This window comes from Miniopterus schreibersii (assembly GCF_964146895.1).
Source record: "Miniopterus schreibersii genome assembly, chromosome: 1".
Classification (NCBI taxonomy): domain Eukaryota; kingdom Metazoa; phylum Chordata; class Mammalia; order Chiroptera; family Miniopteridae; genus Miniopterus; species Miniopterus schreibersii.
The window spans coordinates 78,159,113-78,174,059 of record NC_138101.1 but is presented as its reverse complement, the minus strand read 5'-3'; the positions used below and the strand labels follow the sequence as shown (position 1 = coordinate 78,174,059).

The 14,947-nt window shown below is 39.8% G+C and overlaps 1 protein-coding gene across 7 annotated transcripts in view; it reads right to left on the bottom strand.

The window, feature by feature from the left end:
- The window catches only part of CELF2 (CUGBP Elav-like family member 2), a 789,880-nt gene that overhangs the window by 469,571 nt on the left and 305,362 nt on the right, over positions 1 to 14,947 (bottom strand). The window contains exon 1 of one of the 7 annotated variants that reach the window (XM_081128229.1): positions 7,117 to 7,292. The exons of the other annotated variants lie outside the window; for them this stretch is intronic. The gene's annotated coding sequence lies outside the window, so the exon portion shown is untranslated. Of the gene's footprint in view, positions 1 to 7,116; positions 7,293 to 14,947 lie in introns of those variants that run through there. 7 annotated transcript variants of the gene reach the window in all.

Below are 14,947 nucleotides of genomic sequence, written 5' to 3'. Positions count from 1 at the left end.
ACCTGTCTCTCCCTTCTGTTTCTTACCTCTGGCAATGTTGGCTGCACCAGGCTTAGAAGCACAGTGCATTTTAAAAGCTTTCATTAGAATGGTAACCAGAAGAAATCCTTGTACCTGACACCCCAAAGCCTGTCACGCCTACAAATCTGGCAGGGCAATTCCCTTGGATTAACTTCTGGTAAGAAATGAAAATATTTAAGTCCAAATTCCATAAAATGATTAAGGATTTAAAAATTATATATATCTTATGCACAAACTGATTAGAAGCCACCAAAATTTCCAATTCATTAACTAATAGAAAGTCATCTCTGGAAAGAACCTTCTCTAGAAGTCTAAGGACATGATAAATCCTAAAATGAGTCTCAGAGAGAATGTGATATATCCAGTCAAGTCTACAGCTTGTTAATAATTAGGTAGGGACAAAGATAAAGGTTTCCTGACTCTTAAATCAGGAATTGATTTCCAATGAAGAGTACTTTTAAACAATTCTGTTGTTAATAAGCAAATACCAATGACTATTTTTTGTAATCGTATCATTCTTTGCTTTCTTGTTTTAGCTTTCATCAAAAACGGGTCAAAGATGGACAGCACAGGAAGGTTGGAAAGTCAATATTCAACATAAATATTAGTCCATATACATGGATAAGATAAAAAAAATTAAGACGATGAGATTGATAATAATTAACCATCCCTCAATACAGGAGATCATTGTTATGAGTTAATGATGACTATCATAGTTTGTAAATTCACATTACGATTTTTTATTTCAATTCTACCTCCTCTTCTAGACTTGGGGTTTCTGGGGTTTCTGCTACCTTCTATTTTGTGACTCAGGGAACAGAGATGAAAAACAAATATATAATTGCCACACTTCTTCAACCTTCCTTTCTCCTCATGCCCATGACAAACACAGGCATTTCCAGCGGGTCCATGCATTTACTAAGTCATCTCGCTCTGCAATTCTGTGCTAAATGCTCACCACAGCACCTCAGAATGTCAGTCTTAGCACTGGACATTCTTGGTCTAGAATATTGTTTGGAACATAATCAATGTTCAGTAAATATTGGTTTAGTAAGTTTGTAAATGGCCGCGTTAGATTTATTTTATTCACTGACTTATTTATTTTTTAATTATGATAAAATATACCTAACATAAAATTTACCATCCTAACCACTTTTAAGCATACAGCTCAGTAGTGTTAAGCACATTCATACTGTTGTGCAACCAATCTCCAGAACTCTCTTCAACCTGGAAAACTAAAACTCTATACCCATTAACCAACAGCTCCCCATTCTCCTCTCTCTGCATCCCTTGCACCCACCATTTCTGTCTCTGTGAACTTGACTATTCTAAATACTTCCTATAAGTGGAATCATGCAATGGTTGTCTTTTTGTGACTGACTTATTTCGCTCAGCATAACGCTCTCAAGGTTCACCCATGGTGCAGCGTGTGTCAAAAATTCCTTTCTTTTCAAGGCTGAATAATATTCCATTGTATGTGTATATTTCATTTTGTTTATCCATTCATCCGCTGATGGACACTTGGGTTGCTTCCAACTTTTGGCTATTGTGAATAATGCTGCTATGAACATGGGTATAGAAATATCTCTTCCAGACCCTGCTTTCAATTATTTTGGGTACAAACCAGAAGTGGAATTGCTGGATCATTTGGTAATTCTATTTTTAATTTTTTGAAGAATTGCCATACTGTTTTCCAGGGTGGCCGCACCATTTTACATCACCACTAACAGTGCCCAAGGGTTCTAATTTCTCTACACCCTTGGCAACACTTGCTATCCTCTTTTGATAATTCCAACCGAATGGGTGTGAGGCGGTATGTGGTTTTGTTTTTTATTTCCCTAATCCAAATTAGTTTTATTTTCAAAGGTGTTTTATTCTACTCTGGAGAGACATTTACACTAGTGAAAAATGAGATCTGTAATTCACACTTCTCTCCTCAGGATTTTCATCCTTTGCTTTCATCATTTCATCTTTGTAATGAACACACACACATTCATTAAAACACGCACATGCATTTTTGTGTAACAACGTTCTCTGTATACAGAAAAATAAAATTGGTTAGATGTGACACATGGGTACTTTTGAAAAAATGTTTTAAGAACTAAGTACGATTCCCAAGCATAATCCAGTTCCACTGTGACACTCTAGGGAACATGAATGACTCCCACATCCAGAGGAAGGGCGGACACACCCATCTTTGGCAGCTAGGGTCAAGAACAGGATAAATTAGTAAAATCTATGGATAAATCCTGTTTAGCTATTTCTTTAAACGCTTTTTCTTGCCTAATGCTTTTCCAGAGTGGTCTGTTCTCAGGTTGCAAAGATAAATGATTCACTTTTTTTTTTTCTTTCTTTTTTCTCTGTTTTCTGAAGGAGATATTACTGAGAGGTTAGAGTGTTAGATATGAAATAATTCTGAGCAAGACAGCAAAATGAGGAAATAAGGGTAAAAACCTTTGGGTAGCCTGATATTTAGGTATTTAGCTCCTGAAAATTTGTGGGTGGAGAGTAGCATCTGTTCATGAAAACAGAAAAATAGCCGCAAAATGGAGAAACATGCCCCTTGGTGGTCCCGGGATCTGGGTCAGGATAGAAGAATTCCCTACTTAACTACCTACCGAAACAGTCTCATCTCAGTCAAATTTCCGGGAGGCTAGGTCATCATTTAATTCTATCTGATTAGTCTTATGCCACCTGAAACGGTCCTTCACTTGCCATTCCCTGAAAGGCCCTGGGGAAGGGTCAGGTCATTGCATTTCAGTCCCAACTAGCTTTGACTTTGTATACAGTTTGTGTCCACATCTATAAGATAAGGGCTCTGAATCTATGGATTCTTGAGGCCATCCACTTCTCCACACTGACATCCTATTAATCTGCTCCTCGTGATTGTGCACAAACTGCCCTGGTGCCTACGGCAGTGCTAATTCTAGACCCCGAAGGCAAAAATCTAAAACAAGGCCCTTAAGGCGAAACAAGTATTCTTTATTTTATAAGGCTACTCAGATGCTCTTGTGGCTACTTCTATGTTCACTCTATTTATTGTTTCAGTTTCATCATCCAGATTTCAAACTTCCTAGAAATAGGGCCTGCTCCTGCTCATGCCCAGTGCATCTACTAAAGCATACAGATCAGATTCCATCACAGAACTGTATCATAGACAGGGTTGCCCAATAAAGACACAGGATGCCCAGTTCACTTTGAAATTCAGATAAATGACAAATAATTTTTTAAGCATAAGTATGCCCCATGCAATGTTTGAGACATACTTACAGTAAAAAATTTATTCATTGCTAACCTGAATTTCAAATTTAACTAGATGTCCTATATTTTTGTTTGCTAAATGTCATAACCCTGACAGCATGAGTCCTGTGGTATGAAGTCCATCCTGGCCACATGTGGATGAGTAACTGAGCAGGTTACACGGCCTCCGTGCTCCTTGGCTTTCTTACCTGTGGAATGTGGATAATGATGATCTTTCTCAAAGGGGGACAAGCTCAAGGTAAATGGGGACCCTGGAAAGGTTAACAATTTTTCCCCATCCAATTAATATTTGTTAAACATTTGCATGAAATTTATTAAGTGAAAGTAGGAGTAAACTGTTTAATTTTAATAATATATTAATGCTCAAATTGGAGGTTTTCGTTTATAAGAAATCAGACCTCTTATGGGTTGATTACCCTGGCATTTGTTTAATTAAGCCCCTTAATCTGAATTGGTAAGGATTAATATTAGAGAATGTACTTCAAGTTCTGTATGACTCCTGGCACAGAGTACGTGCTCATTAGAGGAAGATAATATTATTGTTATTCTTAAAACATCTCTACATCTCTGTATGAGCAACCTACTCCCTAACCTTAAGATATTCTTTGGAAATGGATTTACAAGCATCCTACAGTCAGACCTCCAGATCTGAGAGATGATCTGGTCTAAGCTGATCATTTTACAGATAAAACTGAGGCCTGGGAAAATAAAGGGATTCAGTGGAAGTTTCCTAGCCAGGTAGATGCACAGCCTGGTGCCCTCAGTGCTCTTTGCTAGTGTGTCATGCAATCATGTGGAGAGGTACACTAATGCTCTAGATATCTAGATAGGTGACCTAACTCCTCTAGGATTTACCCCTACAAAGTAAAAATATCAGGGATATTTAAACACATGTGCAAATATTAACTGTACCGTTATGAAAATTTACAGAAGCACAGAAATCTCACTATCATGGTTGGAAGTGTAAAACACGGGCATCCTTCCCAAAAAAGACCCACTGAAACCATACAGGGAACACCAGGGGGATGGAAGCTAATGATCCTACTAGAGTCATCTCCAAATAAATGTCAATTTCCAATTGTGAAACAGCTCAAATGAGTCTCTGAGTCTCTTTGGAAACTATTAAAATGCTTGTGCAGATTAAAATTACAAATGCTTATTAAAACAGTATGCCCAAGAAAGCAGAGAAGCCAAACAATGACAAACAGAAAGGTCACTGCCTGATGAAATATCTCCATTAGGTGGCTCTATTCCATGCTCTTTCCCTGATCTTCCCTCTTAATCAGAGGTATGAGTGAGTGCTGGAGAGTTAACTTTCCATGAGAGCTGAAACCTTTGACTTACAGTTCATTGTTCTAAACATTTTCTTATGTTTTTTGGCAGCTTGGACGTGCAGGCACACATCTGAGTCTGAGCTGACCTCCTTTGGCTGAGGTTGGCTCACAAGTCTGTTCCGCAACAGAGTCTAAATATTTCAGACATTGCTTAAGAAAGTGGTCATTCTAAGTGGGTTTACACTTTACATTCTTCCTAAAAGTGTGGCTTACCATTAATAGTGTTAATGCTCCCACTAAAGACTGTGCATAATTATTATCCCGAAGTCACGTGGGGCTAAGGACCTGGAAATATTGAGATGTGAAGGCTGGTTTGACAAGAATTTCAAACGTCCCCAAGCTTACTTTCATTTCTTTCTCTTCAGAGTTCTGGCAAAGTAGCTCAGGTACCAGACATGCATTTGAAATTTTGGGTTTCTGTTGATACAGTTGAGAGGTGAGAAACATTGTGAGATGAGACAAAAAGAAAATTCTGGGGAAACTCTGTCTTTGCTGGCCAAATAAATAAGTAAATAACGACTATACACTACTCATAACATTCCTTCTTGTGGGTGACCCATAAAGCACAGCTCATTATTTGGATGATGAAACAAAGGGTTTTCGTAAAATTCTTACATAGATTTTAATATGCTAGCCTTTCTACTTTTAAACTTGAATGACTAAGATTATTTGTATAATAGGAACAAATTCTAAATGGTGCTTGAAGGGAGAATGAACTTGAATCTCTCAGTTGTGGTGAGTTTCAATTCCATCAGCCATAAAATACTGTGTGTGTGTCCATGTGTGAGTGTGTAAGTATACATGCATATATATATAAAATATATAAAATGCATATATGCATTTTGCTTAATATGGTTACTGTTCATTTGTCAAAAGATGTGAAATAAGCACACACACTAATGGCATAAGCTTGGGCAAGTTTTGTGTCTGCTTCTCTCATCTATGAAACGGGGACCATGATGATTCCTGCCTCCTGGGCTATTGCGAGGATGTCACGAGATAAAAGATTTAAAGTGTGTAGAACAGGGATTAGCATATGATTAGTACTTAAATGGCAGGTGATACTATAATTATAAAGGATTGATGATGAATACTATTATCTCCACCACATTTTCATTAATATTTTTAAATGCATAAAGTTGTTTTGATGGTTTTTACATACATTTGACACAACTCAACCACTCTACTTTTTTTGTCTGTAGGAAAACACACACACAAACATTTGGTTTTTCAAACCAAAAAACTACACACATGCATACACACATACATAACTTCATTAACAAAGTTTCTTACTCTATTTTTCTTGCCTATAGTTTAAAAAGCATTATGTGCAAAGGAAGAGGGGAATCTAAAATCTGGAAGGTCAGAGCATGAGATGAACGGTAACTCTTCATTTCTATAACCCAGGCGGGGTTCTAGCCCCGTGACCAATTTCCATCCTGCCACCGCTCTGATTCTTACCCCTCCCGTCTCAACCCATGGCTCTGTTGGAAAGGCCTGCAAATGCAGAATTAGTGCGACTAAACTGCTTCGAAACAGTGCTCAGATACTGAATTTTGACATAATATGTAATTTCAACTATCGGCTAATTATACATTTATTTTTAACTAGAATTCTAGAGGGTACAGGCCATACCTATATATTTTTTCTCTGTTTCTATGTACCAAAAAATGCCTTTAAATGCTTTAAAAAGTGTTATCTTTTCTCCAAGGTAACAAAAAGAACAGAATTACATATGCTATTTTTAAGGGCATTTTGCTCCAACTTAAGAAAATACCTTAATTTGAAGAGCCCACATACATCTCAGTTCTTATCAAATAAGTAGCTAATTTTTAAAAGTTCCATTTTGGATTTATCTGCATCTATTATTGCTTCACAAGTGAAAATCCTAGAAATGTACAGAAATTTTCTTTCTAAGTAGATTCTTCCAAATGCATCAATCCTTGGCAAGCTATTATGGCCAGTGAGCTGTTCTCCAAACAAGATAAAAAAATAAAAATCTGTAATAAGTAAGTAATCTAATTTACTCCAAATAACTAGGTTTCAAATGTATTTAAAAATGTTATCTTTCTCTCTATCTCTATCTCTATTTCTGTCTCTTGCCTATGAAAAGAGAATAGGCAAAGAACCTAAATTGGGGGAAAATAGTATATCAGGTCTACACACAAGTACAGTTAGTTAATTGCTTAAAAAACATTTTTTCCCCCTGAGGTTCTTCAAATTGAAGTTTGAACTTTTTCTCACTGAACCCATATAATTAATCTGTGGAATTTAATCCAATGGGGTTTTGAGGGCATTTTATTTTGAGTAAAAATAATGTCATGCCTAAACTAGTAAAGCAGTTTTAACTATTGACTTGAAAATGCATGACTGCATTTGTATCACGGTTCTTTCTTGTAAGCATTGTTTCTATAACTCCCCTCCTTGAGACAGGGAGATCTCTTGAACTGGCAGCAAAATGTGCCCCTGAGGTAGTAGGTAAGCGGCCAGTAGCTGTTACCTGCATCTGCGCAGAGGAAAATGAGGGCAGAAGCAGATGTGATTCGGTCAAAGTCAGAGGGCAGCGGAGTTCACATCCCTGCGCACCTCCTAGATGCCAAATGCCTTTCTAGGCTTTGCAGATGCAAAGGTGGGTGAAGTCCAGTCCCCTCTCTCTGAGAGCTTGTTGCATTCCAGCTGGGGAGGAAATAAAAGCTCTTGAATAAGTAGCTACAGTACAATGTGATTCTTGCTGGGCAGACAGATAAATAGTGTGCTTCAAGAGCAGAGGAAGCCCCAAAAACTTTGAGTAGTGGAGAAACAAGATCACACTAGTCCTGTAAGAGAATAGCTGTATAGCAGCATGGGAAGCTCTGGAGTCTGGAAGGAAATGCCAGTAAGCCCTGCTATAACCTAACAGGGTCTGAAAGAAGCGATGAGGACCTCCACTATGGCAGGAGGAGTAAGGAAGGTGAGAAGAACCTTAACTTAGGAGGTGCTTCCAGGAAGAAAGTGAATCAATGACAATTAAATATATGTGGTGGGGGACAGGAGCTAAGCCATTGGTGGTTGGCGTTTTTCAAGCCTCTGTCTCAGGTCCTGTTCCCTTTCCATGCCAATGTCACGTATATGCATTCAACCACCACATACGCACTCTATTACCTTCTCACTCTTTACAAATTAATTATAAGTAGATTTCTCCAGCCATCTCCTTAGAATTCTAGATCTGTACATCCAACTTACAGCTTGAAATGTCTTCTTTAGGTACATTAGATGTACCTCAGACTCAGATGTCCAAAATCAACCCCAATCTGGTTCTCTTGCAGGATTCAATCTCAGCAAGTGGCATTTCCTCTATGCCAGAAACCCATGTGTTGTGCTTGATACTATTTCCTTAGCCCCATATCCAAAATCACTACAAATCCTTAGATTTTGTTTTCTAAATATCATTTGAATCTGTCCATTATCTCCAGTCTCCCTACTATTGTCCCAGCCCAAATTACTGTCATCTCTGGCCAGGACACCCACAACAGCCGCCCAAATGCTCCTCCCACATCCATGCTCACCATCCCTACTACTGTGGGAATGAACTTTCAGAAATGTAAATCTCTTCATGGCACTCTTTCTATTGAAAATGTGTGTGGGTTCCATTGCTCTTAGGCTGAAAAACCAAAATCCTCAATGTGACCTAGAGTGTGTCTTAACCCTTTCCTGCCCTCTGTGCTACATGGCGTTCTGATCTCAGTTTTCCACGGGAGTGCCTTTCCTGATATCCTAACTAGGGCAGAGACCCACATATAATTCTCAAAGCACTATGTAGTCACTCCTGACTTCTTAGCACAGGTGCAATTTTTATTTTTATATTATCTCATAAATGTTTTTCTCTCTGACTAGATGGTACATGCCATGATGCAGGGGTCAGGTCACTTTATGATCACCACTGAATTCTCTGGCACACAGCCTGGTACATATTAGGTGCTCAATAAACGTCTGAATAAAAACCGACTAAATGAACAAGTCCATGGTTTCTGATGAAAGAACAGGGAAATGGATGAAGTCACTAGTCAAAGTGGAGAAGAGAGTTAGATAATTAAAAAGTTGGGTAAATGAACTCGCTTTGGGACATATTTAGACTTTATTTTCAGATCTCCAGAGGATACCCACCCAGGTAGGTGGTGGGATGTACAAGATACTTTTCAGAGAGCAGCTGAAACTGGGAGTCATTGTGCATATGTACTTGAAACTTTGCAGTGCCAAGGGGGCAGGTACAGAGAAGTGCAAGCTCTAATGTCTCCAGGGGCCACCTAGAAAAGGTAAGTGTGAGATGATGAAGTAGGAGACAAGTGGCCGGCGGGTGTGCACTGGAGGATGTGTGCTCCAGTAAGGCGTGCACAATCAAAGGGAAACAAAACATCCAAGCAGCAAAACAAAACACTTCTGCAAATTCCATTCAGCTTCTGGGAGAGAGCTGTTTGACATCATGAAGAATGAAGGAAAAGAAGGTCAGAAATAAAGCCTAGGTACACAGAAGAGCAGCCAGCGGAGGAGAGGAAGAAATAATGATCATAGAAGAGAGACCAGCGGAGGGTCATGTCCCTCAGAAGCCAAGAGAGGGGCCTCTTTCAGGAGACAGGGGTGAATCGACAGTATTAATGCTTCTGAGAGCTCAAGTACAATGAGGATTTGGCCATGAGGATTCAGCAAAAGCAGTGTCATGCTAAACTCACGCTAAAGTCCAGTTTCCAGCTCTTGAGCCAGGTTGATTTGGGCACTTTTTCTACCAATCCGGTTCTCACAGAGTGCTGTTTCTGATCTTAGTTTACTCAGGTCCCTTTCTGCTAAACGCAAGTATTTCACATTTTGCTTTAATGTTATTTTTGAAATCAAAATAAAATTTAAAACACAACTAAAATGAAATCAAAGCAATCGTTATTTTGAATATGCTTCATCTTATCATAATTTAAATACCAAACAACCTGGAGTGATATATAGAATAGGTATTATCTCTATTTTATAGATAAGAATAAAAAAACTCAGGGATGTCATGGACTTATCAGGGATCACACAACCAGTTAAATGTTCCAACCACAATTAGCCAGAATCTGGGCTCCTTCCATATTGCTGATCTGGAACCTTCCTTCTTAGTCTACTTGGTGATATGCTCTTACCAATATCAACCAAGCATACCTCTACCAAGGGAAACACTCTCCCCTACACACACTCCCCCCCCCCCCCCAGAGCAAGCCAAGCTGGCCATGGTTCAGAAGTTCAACTTTCCACATGGAAAAAGTCATGCTGCTTGTTGGAGCTCTGAAGGTTGCAACCTTCTTCAGACCCCAGGAAATGGGCTGGTTTTTGTTTTTCTCTAATCTGCCCCTGCAGGTAAAAGTAGTGTTTATCATCATGTCTTTAAGGAACCTGAACCTCATCTCTAGTGAGAAAGCCCTTCCTCAGGATGTGCGACTTGAGTGGTTGGAAAGCGGGACCTGCCTGAGTCATCTGCTCTTGGGACCTGGTACATGCAATCGCTATGCCCATGCCTGCAACATGGAGATCTCATTCTGGCAGATGTCAGGGTCACTGAATATGCTCCTGTAGGCCTCCAAGACTGCTTATTAACACAAAACGAATGGCATACGATTACCTCTTAAAATTTTGGTTGGTGGCCTCAAAACAAAGTTTCTGAATAGATACTGCTTAAACAATGGTTTTTTTACCCCAAAGTAAACCCCAGGAAGATCAGAAGTGTTTGATTTTATATATAAGTGACACTGACAGCACTACTAGCTTGTTGAGTGAGTGAGTGAGTGAGAACTATGTGCCAGGAGTTTCATAAAGATTACCTGAGAGTTAACAGCACACCTTCAAGGTAGGCTACCTCAGATCAATACTTGCCTAAGGTCACAGAGCTATTAGTGACAGACTGGATCTGAAGCCCACTCCCCCACCACAAGTTAGACCTCAGGAACAAATTAGAGCAACAGATGCTGAGGAAGGAAGCAGGTTCACTAACCTTATTTTACAACATAATAGTCGTTAATGCCCATAATTCGGGGCAGGGGAGGAGGGGGAAGAAAGCCTAATACAGGCAGGTGTGTCCACACCCTCTGGCTCACGTGAAACATCCATTTTCTTCATCAGTCCCCCTCCACTGCCTGCCATGCTTGTTGTGTAGCATCTGGAAACTTCCAGAACCATCCAGAAACTTTCAGAACCAGTTTCCAAGCCACCTGTCTGAATTGCCGAAACCACGTAACTATGACCTACGGACTTTCAATTTCTCTTTCCACCTCACAATTTTCTTTCTTAAAGAAGGATCAGAATAGTGCATATTAATGTATTTTACTCTTCCCATACTAGAGGTTTTCATGTTGAAAATTCTAGTACAGCCTCCGGTTACATGCTGTCTTTTTAGAAGAATATCTGCTTAACTTTAATCCATTACTTAAATCTGGAATGTACCAAACCCAATTGTTGCATGGAATCACCTGGGGAGAGTTTAATGGAAAAGCAATGCTGCAAATTAGTACCATATGATTAGCTTGACTAATACTAAGTTTGTTTATCCAAGGCTCCCTGGAAGAATGAACTGTGTTTCTAAGATGTGACTTGTTTTTAATATCTGTACAGAGACTTGTGGCTACTGAACTGGACATTTAATTTTCCACTTATTCATTTCCCCCCTTACAGATAGCTCTTTGGCTATTCAGTATATGCACAATGCAGAGAAAAATAATTACAGGAAAAGGGACACAGAGAATGTCATAATGAAACCGTGCATTTGCAAAATATACTCAATATACCCGAAAAATCTTGATTGCTATAATCAGGTAGATTAGGTTTTCAGCAAATATCTTTTTAAAACAGAGGTTTCTCTAAAGTCAGAAGCAGAGAGGCAGCTCTCAGAATCACCTTATAACACAAAATTAACTAAATTTACCTTTGATTAGTTTTTTAAACCACATATAAAGATAAGTGAAAATGTAAACCAATAGGTTTGTGAAACATTAGGGCATCTTTCGTGACCTTCTAGAACAGGCTTATTTCCCCGTCATCTGAACTCTCATTAATGAAAGCCTCTGAGTGCACCAATGGCAAAGGCAGAAACTTACTGCCTCAAGATGTGGTTTAAACTTTTATTTTACAGCTTGAAGATTAAAGTTCCGAGCAAATACAGTTGTTGGGGTCAATGAAAGTAAAAGACGCATGTGGAGGAAAAAGCTGTGACCACAATTTTTAAAAATTCAGTGTTTTTATAAAGAAAAACCATTGCCAAAAAAATTAGAAATGATGATGAAAAGGGATTTAAAGCCAATTACGGGGGAGAAAAACCCAAGCTCTGAAATAGAGTCCAGGACTTCAAATCCTCTTGCTCTCTGTTTTTCTACTTTATGATGTGGGAAGTTTATATGCAAAATATTTCTCCCCGCTCCCCGTCTAACTAGTGGGCTGGTTGAGAGTGCCGCAGACACTGCTGACTTTCTGAATGGTGGACCTGCCGGGAATAAGCAAAAGACAAGGAAACCAATTTTATAGCAGCAAACAAACAAAAAAATTAACTGGAGAATTAAAGCTTAATATAGCTTTCTCCTCTAGAGAGCTCTGCCTGATTGCAGACAGAGCTTAAAACCAGGTTTCAAAAGCACAACACACTAGTACTATTATAAGAGCTCTGCCCGAGATCTGTTCAATGAAGGGAAAAACACCACTGCCGCCCGCCTCCTGCAATGCGAGGGAGCGAGGCGAGCGCTCGAACAGGGACCAGGGACCCGGGCTCACAAAATCCGTGTCCTCAGGAGCTGTTCTCCTCAAACACACTCACTCTGCTTTCAAAGATGGAAATAAGGGCCCTTTCCTACAGAAATATTGAGGAGATCGTGCCTTAGGAAGCGCTGCTCCTTCCTACCACCTCCAGCCCTCATCACCAATGGCAGGTGCCAGGGGGGAAACCTGCCTCCTGCTCCAGGAAGGGGGGCAGCAGGGAAGGGAGAGGAGTGCAGCGCTCAGGACGGGCCTGATTGGGAGCTGGGCCCGGGCAGGTGCTCAAGAGGGGTTTTTGCTCTGTTTCGAAGAAGTTGTAATGAAATTTAAGTCTTTAAGAAAGAAATTCTGCCTCAAACCACTTTCCTCTCTAGTGATTTTCTTGTATAATTCTAGATCTTTGACAAAGGAAATCGACTCTTGATCTAGTAATTTAAGGGCAATTTATTGTAAAGTGGTAATTCATTAAGATTCAAGAGTAGAGAAAGCTCAGGAAGGAACTCGGCTCTCACTGGAGTGCTCCCGACTCCGGCCTTCCAGGCAGAGCCTCACCAAATTTCTAATACCTGCATCCTTCTGCTCCCACCCTCCCCAATCTATGCTGCATAACCAGAAGTAAGTATTAAAACGTAAGTTCCCTGATGTCAAATTATGTTGGTTTAAATTCCTAGGATCTCTCTCTGAAGAGCCTCATAACGTAGGAGGAAGCTGGAAAAAGTCACGTTTCTTCATTTGGCCTGGGGCCGGTTCGTAATCCTTAATCTCTTAAAAAATACTATCTTATTCTGTAGTGATTGTGATGAATGGCCCACTACCATGGGGGAAAGAGGTACCCGTTATAAGCAGGAAATGGGGGCTTCTATGAGATGCTAAATCCCTGCTTGTTATGATGGTGCATGTTTTCAATCTAGCATTCAATCCAAGAGCGAGCTTTATTTTTGTTTAATAAAAGAATGCCTGACCACATCCTAAAGAAGAGGTTGATTTTGTGGTAATGAAGACAGCAATTGTGGATACAGACCAAAGGGACGGAGAGTCAAGTTTTATTTCCTCAGAAGTCATTTTTGGCCCTCCTGGGCATTGGGCAATAAATTATCCCAGCTGCCTTCCTTCCACAACTCCTATAATCCTTGTAGGGCAGGGTTTTCAAGGATCCTGTTTTCTTCCCTCCTTTGGTCTCATTTCATAATCTGTCCCCCTTACCCAGTGGGATGAGTTCCTGCTATGACTTGATGAGATTCCAGGTCACTGTCAAGGTCAGATGGGTTAGAACTGTTGGGTCTTCCTTAAAAGGTCGTGTGCTCTGCTTTTGCCTCCATATAGCCAAAGTGAAAGCTGATCCTGGGTCAGAGAAACTCCAATTACCCTTCCCTCACTCTTTGTACATTCTCTTCTTGCCAGGGGCTAAAACCCAGTACATAACCTATGGGGAATATTTTCTTGTTGCTTTCTCTGGTTCATTTTCCCTCTTGCTTACCTGGCTGTTTGACTCTGAAAGGTCTAAATTTCAGTGGAGCATTGGTTAACCTAGGAGTCGGCAAACTATGGCCTGTGGGCCAAACCCAGCCCTCTGCCTGTTCTTGTAAATAGTTTTATTGGAATCCCACCATGCCCATTCATTTAGATATTGTCTCTGGCTGCTTTTGTACTACAATGGCAGAGTTAAGCAGTTGTGACAGAGACCATATGGTTTATAAGCAAAGCCAGGAATATTTACTAACTGGCCTTCATTGAAAATATTTGCCTACTCTTGGTTTAGACCACTGTGAAATGGACCTGAACTATTCAATGTTCGGTTACCTGCAGCTGAAACATTCCTAACTAAGAGACTGAGATTTCAATGTAAAACAGAGCAGAAGTAATTAGGACAATCTAGATTAGATTAGGGGGAAAATGGGTATCCTAACAGTCCAGCCCAACTCATTTGATTTATTTATACTGGGGTTTTGAACCAATGCACATTTAATTATACACTGTTACTGTGCCCCAACTTGTCGTTGTCTCTCTCAGGCCCTGAGGGTTTGGGTTTAGCAGAGCTGGCAGTGGAGAAGTCTGGCTAAATACTATAGAATGTTCCAAGCCCTCCAGGGATTCCCAAACAAATGGTTTTTGAATCCTCAGTTAAGAAACTGATGGGCCCCATCTTGGCCCCTCCATCCTCAGTCCCTCCGGAAACTTGTACATGAGGGGTCTATATCAGGACCCTAATATCCTCGGGTTCCCTGAGCAAAATGCCTTTTAATAGTACCCAATCTTACTTTCCATCTGCATGTAAAAGAGTATTTTTTATCTTTTTCAAATGTGCACATTTCATAAACACCCTATCATAGCGGGCCTTCTAATATGGTTTCTGCTTTCATGGAAGTTACTCTGTAACCCAAATAAATTGATAAGTAAATCAAAAACACATTCCATTTTGCACTGCAAAGGAAACTGTCAACAAGATGAAAAGGCAACCGATCAAATGGGAGAAAATATTTGCAAATCATATATATGATAATATATGATACCCAAAATATATAAAGAACAAATAACCCAATTTTAAAATGGGCAGATAATCTGAATAGTCATTTCTCCAAAGAAGACATATT